The sequence below is a fragment of the Hyperolius riggenbachi genome, chromosome 2, assembly GCF_040937935.1.
Source record: "Hyperolius riggenbachi isolate aHypRig1 chromosome 2, aHypRig1.pri, whole genome shotgun sequence".
Classification (NCBI taxonomy): Eukaryota; Metazoa; Chordata; class Amphibia; order Anura; family Hyperoliidae; genus Hyperolius; species Hyperolius riggenbachi.
The window spans coordinates 46,054,488-46,069,773 of record NC_090647.1 but is presented as its reverse complement, the minus strand read 5'-3'; the positions used below and the strand labels follow the sequence as shown (position 1 = coordinate 46,069,773).

The following is a 15,286-nucleotide window of genomic DNA, read 5'->3' as shown; positions in this document are numbered from 1 at the left end:
GATGGAGTTTTTGTGCCAAGGGTTATATGTGCCTGAAAAACTCCATTTCAGATCTTTTGTTTTCCTCTCTGGATTTAACCCGTTAAGGAGGGGAAAGGTGACTTGGCATGCTGGGGGAGGGTTTGATCATGTGACACTTAAAGTGGGATATGGAGGCTGCCATATTTATTTCCTTTTAAGTAATACCAGTTGCCTGGTTATCCTGCTGACCCTCTACCGCTAATACTTTTAGCCACAGCCCCTGAACCAGCATGCAGCATATCAGGTGTTTCTGACATCATTGTCAGATCTCACAAGATTAGCTGCATGCTTGTTTCAGGTGTGATTCAGACACTACTGCAGCAAAATAGATTAGCAAAGCTGCCAGGCAACTGGTATTGGTTAAAAGGAAATAAATATGGCATTCCTCTCACTTCAGGTGTCCTTTAGGGCCACATGTGAGCGGAAAGCACACAGCAGTCATGTGAGACTCCCTCGAAGCTGTTACAGAAACCCTGTACTGTCAGTCTCGCCGCAATGCAAATAAAGTTCATATGCATCAAACACGTTTCTATACTGGGAACGGTTCTCACAAACAATCCTCCCCCAGACAACACAGAAGCGTGCGGCGGGATCGCACTTTACTGCTGACCTTTATAAAACAGACACCTGCCAGCGCTACACAACAAACAGCTTCACAGCTGCAGACGTCAACAGCCCAAAAAACCCGTCTGACGTCCCCCTCCCCCCCTCCTGGCGCTTTTTCTCAGGTACCGCCGTCTGCATAGAACGTCCCGCTAATGAAGCCGCCCGACTTATATTGTTGATTCTCATTTTTGTAATACGAAATGATGCTTTTATTAAAGCTGGCTTCATAAATATTTTATGAATATTTAGGTGTAATTTATTCCCGCCTGAAAATGAAAGTAACTCTTTGGAGGAATGACATTGACACTTCCATAAATATGCAATCCGCCGCCGCTCCACTCACCATCCCGCAATCAGATTATTTTACCTCTCGCAGTACGCAGCGCCCTTTGCCGGGATGCTGTTTTAGGACGAGGCGAGGAAGGGGGGAGGGACCGAAATCACACAGATGCCATGTATTTTGAAACCACTGAGCGGTCGCAAACAAGCTCGTTATCCTGTCACACGTGTCAGAAGGAGTCAAATTCGCATTCCGAGCAGCTGCCTCGCTGGACGTCAACCTGTAAAAATCCATGCGGGCGATAAGCTTTCTGACATTGCTATTTTAATTGAAAATCTGTGTTTTTTTATTTATTTTTTTTACAAACAGGAAACTAGTAAGGAAAGAGAGCGAAAACCAACTGATATTTTTGCCGTCGCGAAAAGTGACGGACCTTCAAAATAAATCTAACCTTACACTGAAAAAAAAAAAAAAAAAGATTGGAACATACACTGATCCACCAATAAGTTAAAACCACCTACTTTAGGCCCCCTGCACACTGCAAATCCAACTTGCGATTCCGATTTGCGATTCCAATTTTCCCTGGATGATGTCAAAAAAAGAAAAATGCAGAAGAAATGTAGCATTCAGTACCGAAATCACAAATCGGAATCGCATGTAGAGTGCAAGAGCCCCCTTTTCCACTAGCAATCGCTAGCGTTCACGCTGAACGCTAGCGATTGCTGAATCGAAAAAGCTACAAATTTACCGGCGATTTCCCGACGTTTGCGGCCGCGATTTTGCTATGCTATGCACTGCATAGCAAAATCGCGGCAAAAGTCGCTCTGCGGCGCGATCAAGTAAAAACCGAATCGCGGTAGTGGAAATTACCTACCGCGATTCCTATGTTAAAAAGCAAACCGTAGCGATTTTAAAATCACTAGCGGTTTTGCGATTAAGCAGTCGCAAACGCCCTAGTGGAAAGGGGCCCTAGGCTTCTTGCACACAGGGACGTTACAGGCGCACATTAGTGCAGCCTGTAACGCTCCCCCAACGCACAGCAATGTAACACAAGTGTGCTGTTCACACTGCCCACGTTGCGTTACATTGTAACGCAGCAAAGTGCTGCATGCTGTGCGTTCTACGCGGCTAAGCCTCGTTAGACTGTTTGCACATGCTAAGTCATGTTGGGGAGGAGGGGAGAGCGGCCGGGCACATGGCTAATTAATATTCACTGCACTCAGTGACGTGCAGTGTTTACTTCCTGGAGCGGCCGCTCTGTGCGGCGATTGGCCGGGCGGGACCACGTGATGCCGCATGCGTCCAAGAGTATACATCACGGACGCCAGAGTGAGCTGCACAACGCGGCTCACTATTACGTCCACATCAGAGAGCACCAGGCGTTGCGTTAGGGGCACGTTATGTGCCCTATAACGTCCCCTAAACGCAACGTCCTGGTGTGTAACTAGCCTTAAGGTGGCCACTAACGGTCCAATTTCTAGCAAAAAATGTTTGAGCGATCAGATAATTCTGATCGGAATGGTTGTAAATCATCTCCGTTGATTAATCGATTAAGAACTATTATATAAACATAGTCGCCAAATTGAATTTTTGTCAAACCAAAATTTGGATTTTCTTGTCGATTGTGATAGGTAGGAAGCAAATGTTTGTTGATGGTGTAGTGAACGATTTCACTTCCCATCAGAATTATCTGATCGCTCGAACGATTATTCGCTAGAAATTGGATCATGAATTAGATCACCTTTAAGGTGCCCATCAACGAGCCAATTTCCCAGAGATTGGCTATCATTTTCCTCACAGTTGGTGGGCCTCATAACTGTTGATTGTTTGGGTTAAGGAATTGGGGGTAAAATGATAACCAATCTGATCTGACTAAAAGAATAATTTCTACATTTGAATCGATAGAACGATAAGCACCACTAACAGCACCCAGACCGATCACTTTATAGCGGACGACGTGCTGCCCCAGACCCTATTGTGTGCGAGCTACGTGACGTTACGCATGCGCTGCTCGTCATTCCACCGTCACCCTCCGTCATAGCAACTATGACGGAGGGTGACGGTGGAATGACGAGCAGCGCATGCGTAACGTCACGTAGCTCGCACACAATAGGGTCTGGGGTGGGGGGGGTTGAGTGGGATTAAGTAGATCCACCTGGCGGATTGCTGGCATGTTGGGAGTCGGGGGTCGGCGGCTGCCGTACACACTCCTGATTGGCGGCTGAGGAAGTCCTTATTGGCCGCCTCAGGTGGCTTTAGTCAGGCGTGTGTACGAGGCTTAAACGCTTTGTTTGCGGAGACTACTTCTAACTCCAAAGTAATGTGTCTGAGCATACTCACTTGTGCTTTCCTCCCCTCAGATCATGCAGGTGGCCACGCCCCTCCTCCCATGCGACCACTCTACTTCCTCTCATTCGGGCAGAGAACAGAGCTGAAGTGCCTGAACCACTTGAAACTCCCAGATGGTCAACAATGTGATGTGTGCAGTGATGTCATCACAAGCACATACATTAACTGCCCCTCCCAAATAGAGACAATATAAATATAAGAGACGTGGGATTGGAAGAAGGGGGGTAATTTGAGGACAGTATGGCTGTTCAGAAGGATTCTTACTACCCTTTGAAATGGGAAACCGCTACACATTGAAGCAAATGGCAGTGTTCTTACTGCCGCGTTTGCGATTAGCGTTAACCGCAAACGCTCTGCATGCAGTGGTTTGCCGGCGATTACCGTTTCGCGTTTAGCGACTGTGATTAGCGTGCGAAGCACGCTAATCGCGATCGCTCCAAAACCGCCGCAGTGTCCAGTGATTTTTCCGCGTTAATCGCAGAAAAATCACTCCCGCAAGGGTTTGCAGTTTTAGATGTGAACGGGCCCTAACTGTTTTATATTTACATGTGACTGGAATATATTTGTATGTGACTGGAGTATATTGCTATGTGACTGGAGTATATTGCTATGTGACTGGAATATATTTCTATGTGACTGGATTATATTGCTATGTGACTGGAATATATTTCTATGTGTCTGGAGTATATTTCTATGTGTCAGGAGTATATTTCTATGTGACTGGAGTATATTTCTGTGTGACTGGAGTATATTTCTGTGTGACTAGAGTACATTTCTATGTGACTGGAGTATATTTCTATGTGACTGGAATATATTTATATGTGTCTGGAGTATATTTCTGTGTGTCTGGAGTATATTTCTATGTGTCTGGAGTATATTTCTATGTGACTGGAGTATATTTCTATGTGTCAGGAGTATATTTCTATGTGACTGGAGTATATTTCTGTGTGACTGGAGTATATTTCTGTGTGACTGGAGTACATTTCTATGTGACTGGAGTATATTTCTATGTGACTGGAATATATTTATATGTGTCTGGAGTATATTTCTGTGTGTCTGGAGTATATTTCTATGTGTCTGGAGTATATTTCTATGTGACTGGAGTATATTTCTGTGTGACTGGAGTATATTTCTATGTGAATGGAGTACATTTCTATGTGACTGGAGTACATTACTATGTGATTGGAGTATATTTCTATGTGATTGGAGTATATTTCTATGTGACTGGAGTATATTTCTATGTGACTGGAGTACATTACTATGTGACTGGAGTATATTTCTATGTGATTGGAGTATATTTCTATGTGACTGGAGTATATTTCTATGTGACTGGAGTATATTTCTATGTGACTGGAGTATATTTCTATGTGACTGGAGTATATTTCTATGTGACTGGAGTACATTTCTATGTGACTGGAGTACATTTCTATGTGACTGGAGTACATTTCTATGTGACTGGAGTATATTTCTATGTGACTGGAGTACATTTCTATGTGACTGGAGTACATTTCTATGTGACTGGAGTATATTTCTGTGTGACTGGAGTACATTTCTATGTGACTGGAGTATATTTCTGTGTGACTGGAGTATATTTCTGTGTGACTGGAGTACATTTCTATGTGACTGGAGTATATTTCTGTGTGACTGGAGTATATTTCTATGTGACTGGAGTATATTTCTGTGTGACTGGAGTATATTTCTATGTGACTGGAGTATATTTCTATGTGATTGGAGTATATTTCTATGTAACTGGAGTACATTACTATGTAACTAGAGTACATGTCTATGTGATTGGAGTACATTTCTATGTGATTGGAGTTTGGGGTTTGGATGTAGATTTGATGTGATTGGGTAGGAATCAGCAATGAGGAATTCTCGCTGCTCATGGATAATTCAGGCATGTTTATCGCCGCGGTACACGGTGGTTCTTTGTGCGCGGATCCATTAGCGGCCTCTGATACTGTACGTGGCATATGCTTGTTTTCACAGTGGTGGAAGGGGCAGCGTCCCACTCATGATACAGCAGAGCAGATCAATAGCTGGCAGCTGATATCAGGGAGCCGCACACTGTTTTGCTATGGAAATTCAGCAATATCTGATCACACAGATGCAGTGAGAAGGTGGATTCTGGTCACAGTGCTGCCGGCCATGATAAATCCACTGCAGCACCCTTCTCTTCCACACTAAACGTATCTCGCCTCTTTCGCTGTCCTCCGTAGGCGACAGAATGGCCTGACCCCAAGGAGTGAGACTCACATCTTCTCAGCGTGGTGCAGTGTTTCTCTGTGGCAGAGCCGGATCATCCACAAGGCAAACCTAGGCAGTTGCCTAGGGCCTAGAGAGAGCCTAGGGGCCTGGTGGACGCTAGCCAATAGGGATGGTGAATGAAATGCAAATAATTTCAAGTTGATGCAGCATTATGCAAACATTGTATGCAAATTTATGCAGCTTGAACATGAACCAATCAAATCCTTCAGAGGTAAAATTTGATTGGTCTGTTTTCAAGCTGCATAAATTTGCAAACATTTGCATAATCCTGCATTAATTCGAAATGATTTGCATCTCATTGATTATCCCCATTAGCCACCGCCAAGTCATATTAAACAAAGCCAGGTGATCACCAGCCGTGATCAAAAAAATACTATCTTGTCTAAGGCCCAATTTCCTTTAAATCCTTTTTTGCACTGCGGTCATCATCGTTACCCAACCTACTGATATGTCTGTGTTACCTCCATATAAGTCACTTGGAAAGCAATGGTGAACGGCCGAAAATGACCTTTTTGTGATAGTGACTCTTTACTGCGCTGGCAAAATACTTGTTAAGGCTGCTTTCACAGTGAGACGTTACAGGCACACGTTAGTGCAGCCTGTAATGCACCCCAACGCACAGCAATGAAAAATCAACGGGCTGTTCACAGTGCCCACGTTGCGTTACATTGTAACGCAGCACGTCTACATAACGTACTGCATGCAGTACTTTACACGCGGCGAAGCCACGTTAGACTGTTTGCACATGCTCAGTACGGGTGGGTTTTTTTATTTTTGGGGCGGAGAGGAGGCGGGGAGAGGCCGCTATGTAGCCAGGCACATGGCTACTTAATATTCACTGCACTTGCAGTGTTTTCTTCTTGGAGCGGACGCGAATTGGCTGGCGGGACCACGTGATGCAGAGAGCTCCGCTCACGTGGTCTCCGCAGTGCCTCCGACAGAGCAGGCGCACCAACAGCTGCTTGTAACACAGCTCTTGGTAGCGTCCTGCTCCAACACCACCAGGCGTTGTGTTAGGGGCACGTTATGCGACCTTAACGTCCCCTCTAACGTCCTGGTGTGAAACCAGCCTTACTCTACTCCTGTCTTACGGTTGTTTTCCACTCTATGAGGTTTTTCCAGGTTTTGCAGATAGTTTGTGATCTGCAAAATGCAAGTACAGCAGCAACTTAAAGTGAACCTCCTGACTAAAAATCTACTCAGCAGAACTGATAAGGCTTGGTGTTTCTTTAACAGTTTCACAGCATCAGAACTTTGTTTTTCTTACCAAAGCATCATTTTTAGCTGCATTTTTAGCTAAGCTCCACCCATCAAAGAAAAAAAGCCGAAGCTTTTTTTCCCTGATGCTGTGCAGAGCATGATGGGATTTCCTATGTTGTTATTCATGTTGCCTAGCAACTGGGAGAGGTGCTCAGGACACAGGACAGTTGGAACTGTGTCTTATACTCCCTGTCACCTCCTTTCAACCAAACAGATGGCTGCCATCATGAAATCAAACATTTGGCTGTTCTTTTAAAACAGGGTGGGTAAGAGACATTACCCATCTATTTTAATTAACATAACTAATGTAACTTAATGACAGTATGTTTGTTTAGGCTGGAGTTCCTCTTTAAAGGATGTCATGGTAAACCGTTTCTATTGGTGCAGTCTGATTTAGGCCCAAGCCCAAATGCCCCGCCTGGTGAGTTTTTAGCATTTGATTGGGAGGGGCAGCAAATGGGAGTGTAGGAAGGTGGGGCAGTGACTGGAAGGATGGGAGAGGCAGCTAATGGGAGTGCAAGAAGGTGGGGCAGTGACTCGAAGGGTGGGAGGGGCAGCTAAAGGGAGTGCAGGAAGGTGTGGCAGCGGGTGGAAGAGCCAGCTAATGTGAGTGCAGGAAGGTGGGGCAGTGACTGGGAGGGGCAGCTAATGGGAGTTCAGGTAGGTGGGGGCAGCAGGTGACTGGGAGGGGCAGCTAATGGGAGTTCAGGTAGGTGGGGGCAGCAGGTGGGAGGGGAAGCTAATGGGAGTGCAGGAAGGTGGGGCAGCAGGTGGGAGGGGCAGCCAATGGGGGTGCAGGAAGGTGAGGAAGCAGGTGGGAGGGGCAGCCAATGGGAGTGCAGGAAGGTGGGGCAGCAGGTGGGAGGGGCAGCCAGTGGGAGTGCAGGAAGGTGAGGCAGCAGGTGGGAGGGGCAGCCAATGGGAGTGCAGGAAGGTGGGGCAGCAGGTGGGTGGGGCAGATGATGGAAGTGCAGGAAGGTGGGGGCAACAGGATGGGAGTTGCATGTAATCAACAGCTTGGTAACTTTGCACTGAAGCAAGCAGCACAGAATTAGCCCTAGCGGCATTTCCACCAATAACCGATTCACATTACTGCCTATCTAATATTGCGTGGTGCAAACCGATGATCCTGGTAAACGATGAACAAAAGTAAAACATCAATTGCTAACCTGATAGCCAGGCATGGATTCACTGTATGGACTTTATATAATAAAGTTGGTTGAGAACAATAAGTACATGAAAAAACAGACAGCTTACTGGGTTCTGTAGCGCTTTTCCCTTTTATCTCGCTAAACAAGCCCTGCATATTCCAGCCTGATAATATAGATAGTTCTGCTCTACAATGCATTTCCATTTATTGAAAATAATGCCTGGGATTGTACAGGAGGAGGTGAGTATTTCATCATTCTGCGCACACGCTCTACGCTCTTCTCTCCTCTATTTTAGCTGATGATACTTAATAATAATGACCTTGGAAAGATTTTTTTTCCCTCTCTTTAAGAAGAGATTTTATAGCATTGCCTACCAGGGAACCTTATCATCTGCACTGAATCCTCCTTATATACATATTTCAATTCATGACTTCTTTTTCTTTCTTCTAGGTACTTGGCAATGAAAATGGAGCTTTACAACAAGGGAACGTCTTTGTGAAAGGAGAGATATAAAAGTATTAATGTGAGTATTAGAGAACGACGGGCGAGGAGCATTCCACTGTCAATAGCACAGGTGACCTTTTCCTTCCAATAGATTCATTTAAAGCAGAATGGTAAGCCAGCGTAAAAGCAAGGCGGAGGTTGTTTTCAAATACCGGCACATCAAACAAATTGATATGACTGAATGCAACATGTTATTGACATTGCCCACTTTATCCCAGTGAACAGGTGCGCAAATCAAAGAACCAGCCCATTAAATAACTTAGGCTGTTAGGTTATTATGTATTTATATACTGTCAGGGCCGGATTTAGGGCAAGGCCACCTAGGCCATGGCCTAGGGCACCACAGAAACAAGGGCAGCAAATCAGCAGGCTAAACTGGGGCAAGTTTGCAAATGCTGCAATGCAGGGAGATCAGGCAAGCGAGTACTCTGCTGCTAGCCGCCTGTGCAGCAGCGACCTTGCTCTCTGTGCATGTTTGCATTGTGGCCAGCGGCTATGGACTTGGGCAGCATTGGAGACGGAAAGGAAGAGGAAGCTTCTGCACTGGAGATGAGTGGAGAAATGAGTGACACTGATGGCTGCTGTGGTGTGATGGCGAGCTGGCTACCTATACTGAAAGGGGTGGGAAAAGGAGGGATTAAGAGAGTCATCTGGCTCCCTATATTGGAGGAAAGAGGGGAGGGGTCATCTCACTACCTATACCGAAGGGGGGCAGCTGGTGACATTGGCCTTGGGCGGTAAAGAGTACAAATCCGGCCCTGTATACTGCAGCACATGCATCTTCGGCAGCACTGCACTGTGGCTCCTCTCCCGGTCCTGATGTCTTAGAGAACCGCGCATGCGCAGGACTCTCATGCCAACTGGTGCGATGACTCCTAGTGTACGTGGCTGGGGTGCACACGGCCGACTTCAGGCCGGGGTTGCTGATTAACAGAGCTGCCAAAGGGACCGGGAGAGGAGCCAGGAGGACGCTGGGGGAGCTCACAGGCTACGTAGGGCTGGAGGAAGCCCCAGGTAAGTCCAAATTTCGCTTTAAGCCTCAGCTCAGGGTCCCTTTAAATGTAAAATGAAGAGGTAAAATGGAATGTTTTTTTTTAAATTAATGAGATACCGTACATTATTTGGGTATCTGGGTGCTAAAAATGGTGCTTGGTTCCCTTTAAAATTTTCGAGCCTCGGTAATGCTGTATTTCCATGGAATTCCGTTTTTCTCATACCGATTTCCACCGCGGAAAGCCGATTTCTGAACCGAAACTCAGAAATCTGAATTCCGAGGAATTGGGAAGCTGATTTCTTCTGAAGACCAGCAGCTATCTATGAACGTTTACATCCTCCAGTGATCTTAAATGAGATGTGGCACACAATATATATACGGAGCATGCTGCTGGAGATGAGACAATCTGAGGAGTAAATAGAAGAGATGGTCCTCCCTCTGTTCTCAGCGGACTTCACATAATCAACCATAAACAGATCTGTTTACTGCGCTCCCACCTCCTCAACTCGTTACTATGAAGCTCTCACCTCGTCACAACTCCTCCACGTATTCCTCGTTACTATGAAGCTCCCACCTCCTCAACTCCTCCACGTATTCCTCGTTACTATGAAGCTCCCACCTTGTCACAACTCCTCCATGTATTCCTTGTTACTATGCAGGAAATAGACCCGGCTGGCCCCGGGAAACCGTGTGTGACCTGTGCTGTTATACATGCTGAGGACTGGGAAGGTGGGACAGAGAGCACACACATTAATGCCAAGCCTGGAGGTTCCTCTGACGACATCCAGCTCTGCTCATTCAGGTACACGTTGTGCCGCTTACGCTCTTTATCCATATATACAGGCTCAGAGATGACAGTGATGGGACAGCGGGTCCACAGAGCCTGACGGGCCCAGAGCCGGATTATCCACCAGGCAACCTAGCCAGGTGCCTGGGGCCTAGTTGGTGTCAAGGGGCCCACCTGCCAACTTTACTGTCATACAAAGAGTTGTAGACAAAAGTTTTGTAGACTCCTTATGAGAGGCTGAGCAGCCGATGCTTTCATTAGAACTTTTTATCTCTGCATCCTCAGTTTTCAGTCTCCAAGGACAGGAAAAATAAACTTTTTTTCTCCCTGGAAGCGCCCCCAGATAAATCTGTCGCTCCAGGCAGTTGGCTTATCAGCTGGTGCCTAGAGGCGCCTCTGCTGACCTCTCTCCACTTCAGCTTACCAAAAGGACCACAAGGGGGAGCCAAATCTACTACCTTGCCTAGGGCCTCATTACATCTTAAAGGACACCCGAGGTGACACGTGACATGATGAGATAGACATGTGTATGTACAGTGCCAAGCACACAAATAACTATGCTGTGTTCCTTTTTTTCTTTCTCTGCCTGAAAGAGTTAAATATCAGGTATGTAAGTGGCTGACTCAGTCCTGACTCAGACAGGAAGTGACTACAGTGTGACCCTCACTGATAAGAAATTGCAACCATAAAACACTTTCCTAGCAGAAATTGGCTTCTGAGAGCAGGAAAGAGATAAAAAGGATCAATTGTTCATACATTTTAGCTCAATCAATGTGTCATTGAGCAAAAACAATAAAACAGTAAAACTTAAAAAGTAGATTTAAACATAAAATAAAACTGTGGAATATATTAAAAAGTCATTTTTAGGAGAAGGATAGATACAATCATTTATTTCATTCGTTTATTTTTGCTTCAGGCAGTGGCGTAGCTACGGAGCTGTGGGCCCCGATGCAAGTTTTACATTGGGGCCCCCCAAGCATTCTATACATAACAATTGATACGGCGCACCAAAACCTGCCAATGGCAGCTACAGTGTCAGAGGGGCAAGAAGGGGATGGGGAACAGCTTGTTAATGATTAACACTATTTAAAGTATCTATAGAAGTGATTATTATGAGCACAGGCCCAATAGAGAGCTAATACTGTAGTTGAGGGAGGGCCCTATTGCTACGCCCCTGGCTTCAGGTGTCCTTTAATCCATCAATGCTGACGACCATTCTGCCTCTGCTGATGCCACATTATAGAAACTTCCAAATCTGTCAGACTTGGATGACGCGTCGCTAAACATTAAACCACCACGCCTTGTACCCATATGTGAAAGTAGTGGGATGGTGGATGTGCTAAAACATCTGGACCTGATGGAAGTCTTGCCTCTGATGCACAACATCAGGAGCACTTCAAGATGCCCGGCAACCCTTCTGCCTGTAGCACCCTCCATATTATCAGAATCAATGTAGGGGCATGTTCACAAGGCCGGATTTATACTTTTTGTGCCTCTAGGCCAGGGCAGGGGTGTCAAACTCAAATACAAAGTGGGCGGGAATTGTACACTGAGACCTAGTCGCGGGCCAACCTCAATATCTAGTGGCCACCTCCCTCCCTTACAAAGTTCTCTCTAACCCCTATACAGTTCCTTGTTGTCTAGTTGTACTGCCTTCCCTATACAATTTTCTGGTGTCTAGAGGTCCCCCTCCCTAACCCTATAAAGTTCCCCAAATGTTTAGTGCTTTCCCCATCGCCCATATGGCTTCCCTGGCGTTTTAGGGCTTCACCTCCAATATGGCTTCTGTGGTGGTCTAGAGTGGGCCAAACATAATGCAAAGTGGGAAAACCACCTGAGAGCAAAATGTTAAGGCTCTGAGAGCCCGTGGGCCGGAGTTTGACATGTATGTTCTACGCCAAGTGTGAGATGTCTCCCCTTTCTTGTGCAGCAGCGTTCCTCCTTTTCCATGTGCAGCCCCCTCTTCCATGTGTATCATCCATGTACAGGAGCCCCTCCCATTCCATGTGCACCCTCCTCTTCCATGTGCATCATCCATCTACTGCAGCCTCCTCCCATTCTGTTTGCAACCCCCTCCTCCATGTGTATCATCCATGTACAGCAGCCCCTCCCATTCCATTTGCAGCCCCCTCTTCCATGTGTATCATCCATGTACTGCAGTCTCCTCCCATTCCACTTGCAGCCCCCTCCTCCATTTGTATCATCCATGTACAGCAGCCCCTCCCATTCCATGTGCAGCCCCATACTCCACGTGAATCATCCATGTATGCAGACCCTCTCTTTCTTGTATATCATGCATTTACTGTAGCTCTTTTTTTCATGCCCTTAGGCATCAATTTCCCTTTATCCATTTTCAGCCTCCTCTTTACTATGTAGCAACTCCTCTTTTTTGTCCAGGTGCTCCCCCTGGGCTGCTACCGCCCAAGGCCCGGGCCCGTGTGGCCTTTCCAGAAATCCGGTCCTGCTGATGTTCAGCCACCTTCAAGTGAGAAAAGAAAGACTTGAACAGATGAAAAATGTAGGTAAGGCAGGACAGAGATGGACTCAGGTGAAAAGGGGTTCCAGGCCAGGGCCGCCATCAGAAATGTTTGGGCCCCATGCTGGGCAAACCTACTGGGCCCCCCTCACCTCCTTTTGCCACTACATAGCAAATTACAATCTTTTCAGGCCTGAACAAACTAACGTCAGTGCGTCTGCTTTTCATGCGCTTCCATGGCTAGGAGTGTTCTGCGCATGTTCAGTTCAATACGAGCCCCAGCAATGGGGGCACGATGGAGGGGCGTGGCCCTGAACAATGCATGTGCAGTGCCCCGAAACCCAGCTAGATAGTACAGACTTTACAGGAGCTCAAGGATTGGACTGGAAGGGTATAAAGGGAGCTGACAGACTACAGGGGGCTGGAAGGAGCCCCAGGTAAGTATAAAACCTTTTCTCCCATTCATTTAATGTTTACTTTATTCACTAATTGACTAAGATAACTCCTGGATGAGCCTCCCGACATCTCTCACCACCTTAATAGGCAGCAAGAAGGACAGACACAAGACTGCAGGTGGAGCCAGTGTGTGGCACTGTTCGCTGGGCCCCAGGTTCACTTGGGCCCCATACAGCAGTTCCCCTTGTGATGCCCTGATGGCGGCCCTGTCCCAGGCAACATCCGGCCTTAGCTCCTTCTGTTTGCCACCAGACCTTTTAGAAAGAAGGGAAGTGAGTGAAGGAGGGGAGGCTATCTCTGCACTGGTGGTCCCATTCTATATTGAAACATACCCAGAACTGGAAACCATCTACTGCAATACCAAACATTAGGAGCAGAGGCTGCCCTGCTGAGTACAGTCAGGAATCGGCTAGACGTTTCTTTGGGAGTGAAAATGTACATCAGGTATACATATATACATATAGCTTTTTTAATATAAGATTGCATCATTCTCTAATAATTTCCACAATACATTCAGCATTTTAAATGATTTCACAAAGCAGGGCAGTGACCCTTTGAACTTTTCTCTGCAGAAAAAAACAAACAAAGAAGAAACAATGAGAGACGGTTGTGTGAATTGCTTCAAAAGACAGCGCTGTCCACGACTTATAAAGTTGCAGAGCTCAGAGAAGGTCTTTTGCATAGATAACAACTGAAGTTTCTTAACTCTTCCTGTACTGGAAACAATAGGAGACTCATATCTGTGCTGCTAATGTTCTGTTTATTAGCAGTACTACACATACAAATCATTATATCATAAGTTTATTTTCACTTCAGATTCCCGTTAATAATTTTTCATCTTCTGTTTATCCACTTGAGGACCGCAGTGTAAAACCCCCTAAAGACCAGGCCATTTTTCTGTTGTTAATAGGTCACTGCAGCTTTAAATCCTCGCTGCAGGGCCGCACAACTCAGCACACAAGTGATTCCACCCCTCCCCTTTTCTCCACACCAACAGAGCTCTCTGTTGGTGGGGTCTCATCGCTCCCCCAGTGTTTTTTTTTTTTTTTATATATATATTTTTTTTTAATAAATTTACCTATTTATTATTATTTTTTCCCAGAAATCCCTCCCTCCCCCCAGCCAGCCAATCACGGTGATCTCTAGTGTCCCAGGGGGACAGCCACACCTCACACTGTCACACGGCTGTCCCCAGTACAGCGCTGCCTTAGATTGCAGCGCTGTACAGCCTAATTAGACAGCAGTTTTGCTGTCTAATGGCCCAAACTCACGGGCTACAATTGTGGCCGCAACACGCGGGTCGCCCGTGAGTATGTGCCGTTGCACGGGCGCGCACCCCGAACTGTCGCCCGCCGCTGATGTCGCCAGGCGATTGAACTGATCAATTGCCTGGCGACAGTCACCGCCGCAACTCCGCCGCAACTCTTGCTAGTCCGCGTGAGTACGCGGACTAGCGACAGCAACCTCCATTGAGGAATACGGAGCTTCCGGCAGGGGTAGGAGGAACGTCGGCGACAGCTTCCGTCGCGCCACTGGTCCCTCTTCCGCGTGTGTACGCGGATGGACCTGGCGAGGAGCTGTCGCCGGCCTGTCGCCCACACGCTCACGTGTGCTGGCGACAGGCCCAAAAAGTTGCCCGTGAGTATGGGCCATAACAGTCTCCGAGTGGAGCGGCGTGTAGCAGTCCTGGGGCTGCCACTGCATTCACGCCAATTGGCGTGAAGAGGTCGGCTAGAGGTTGAAATAACTTTTCAGCACTCTGCAACTGAAAAACTACCAAACAGTAGGTGAAAAAAGTACAATCAAAACGAGTATTTTCTCGTCTGCTGGATGGTTTTAAAGCAATTTTAGTTACAAGTTTTGCAGATATCACCTAGGAGAAAACTTAGGAGAAAAAGGGACTACGAGGTCAGAAAGAAACAGAAGCCAGATGCTCTTTGTCTGACTCCCAGGAGGTTTTAGTTCTAAAGATAATATTTGGAGCAGAAAGCTATATTCTGTGACAAATGAGGGATTATGGGATTGTAGTGATCTCACTTGTGCTTTCGCGTGAAACGGCAGAATCCTTGCTGAAACGCCACAGCTAACTTTTCTCTCAATCCACAACACTCTATGCTGGGCGTGGTCAGGGCCC

The 15,286-nt window shown here is 46.6% G+C and overlaps 1 protein-coding gene and 1 long non-coding RNA gene across 21 annotated transcripts in view; one reads left to right on the top strand and one right to left on the bottom strand.

Annotated features, from left to right (window-relative positions):
• The window catches only part of TENM4 (teneurin transmembrane protein 4), a 1,797,006-nt gene that overhangs the window by 549,679 nt on the left and 1,232,041 nt on the right, over positions 1–15,286 (bottom strand). The gene's annotated exons all lie outside the window — the stretch shown is intronic.
• LOC137545462 (uncharacterized) overlaps positions 6,978–15,286 on the top strand; it is a 63,308-nt gene continuing 54,999 nt past the window's right edge. Inside the window, exons 1-2 of the long non-coding RNA XR_011026043.1 lie at positions 6,978–7,046; positions 8,386–8,458. This is a non-coding gene — a long non-coding RNA (uncharacterized lncRNA). The remainder of the gene's footprint in view (positions 7,047–8,385; positions 8,459–15,286) is intronic.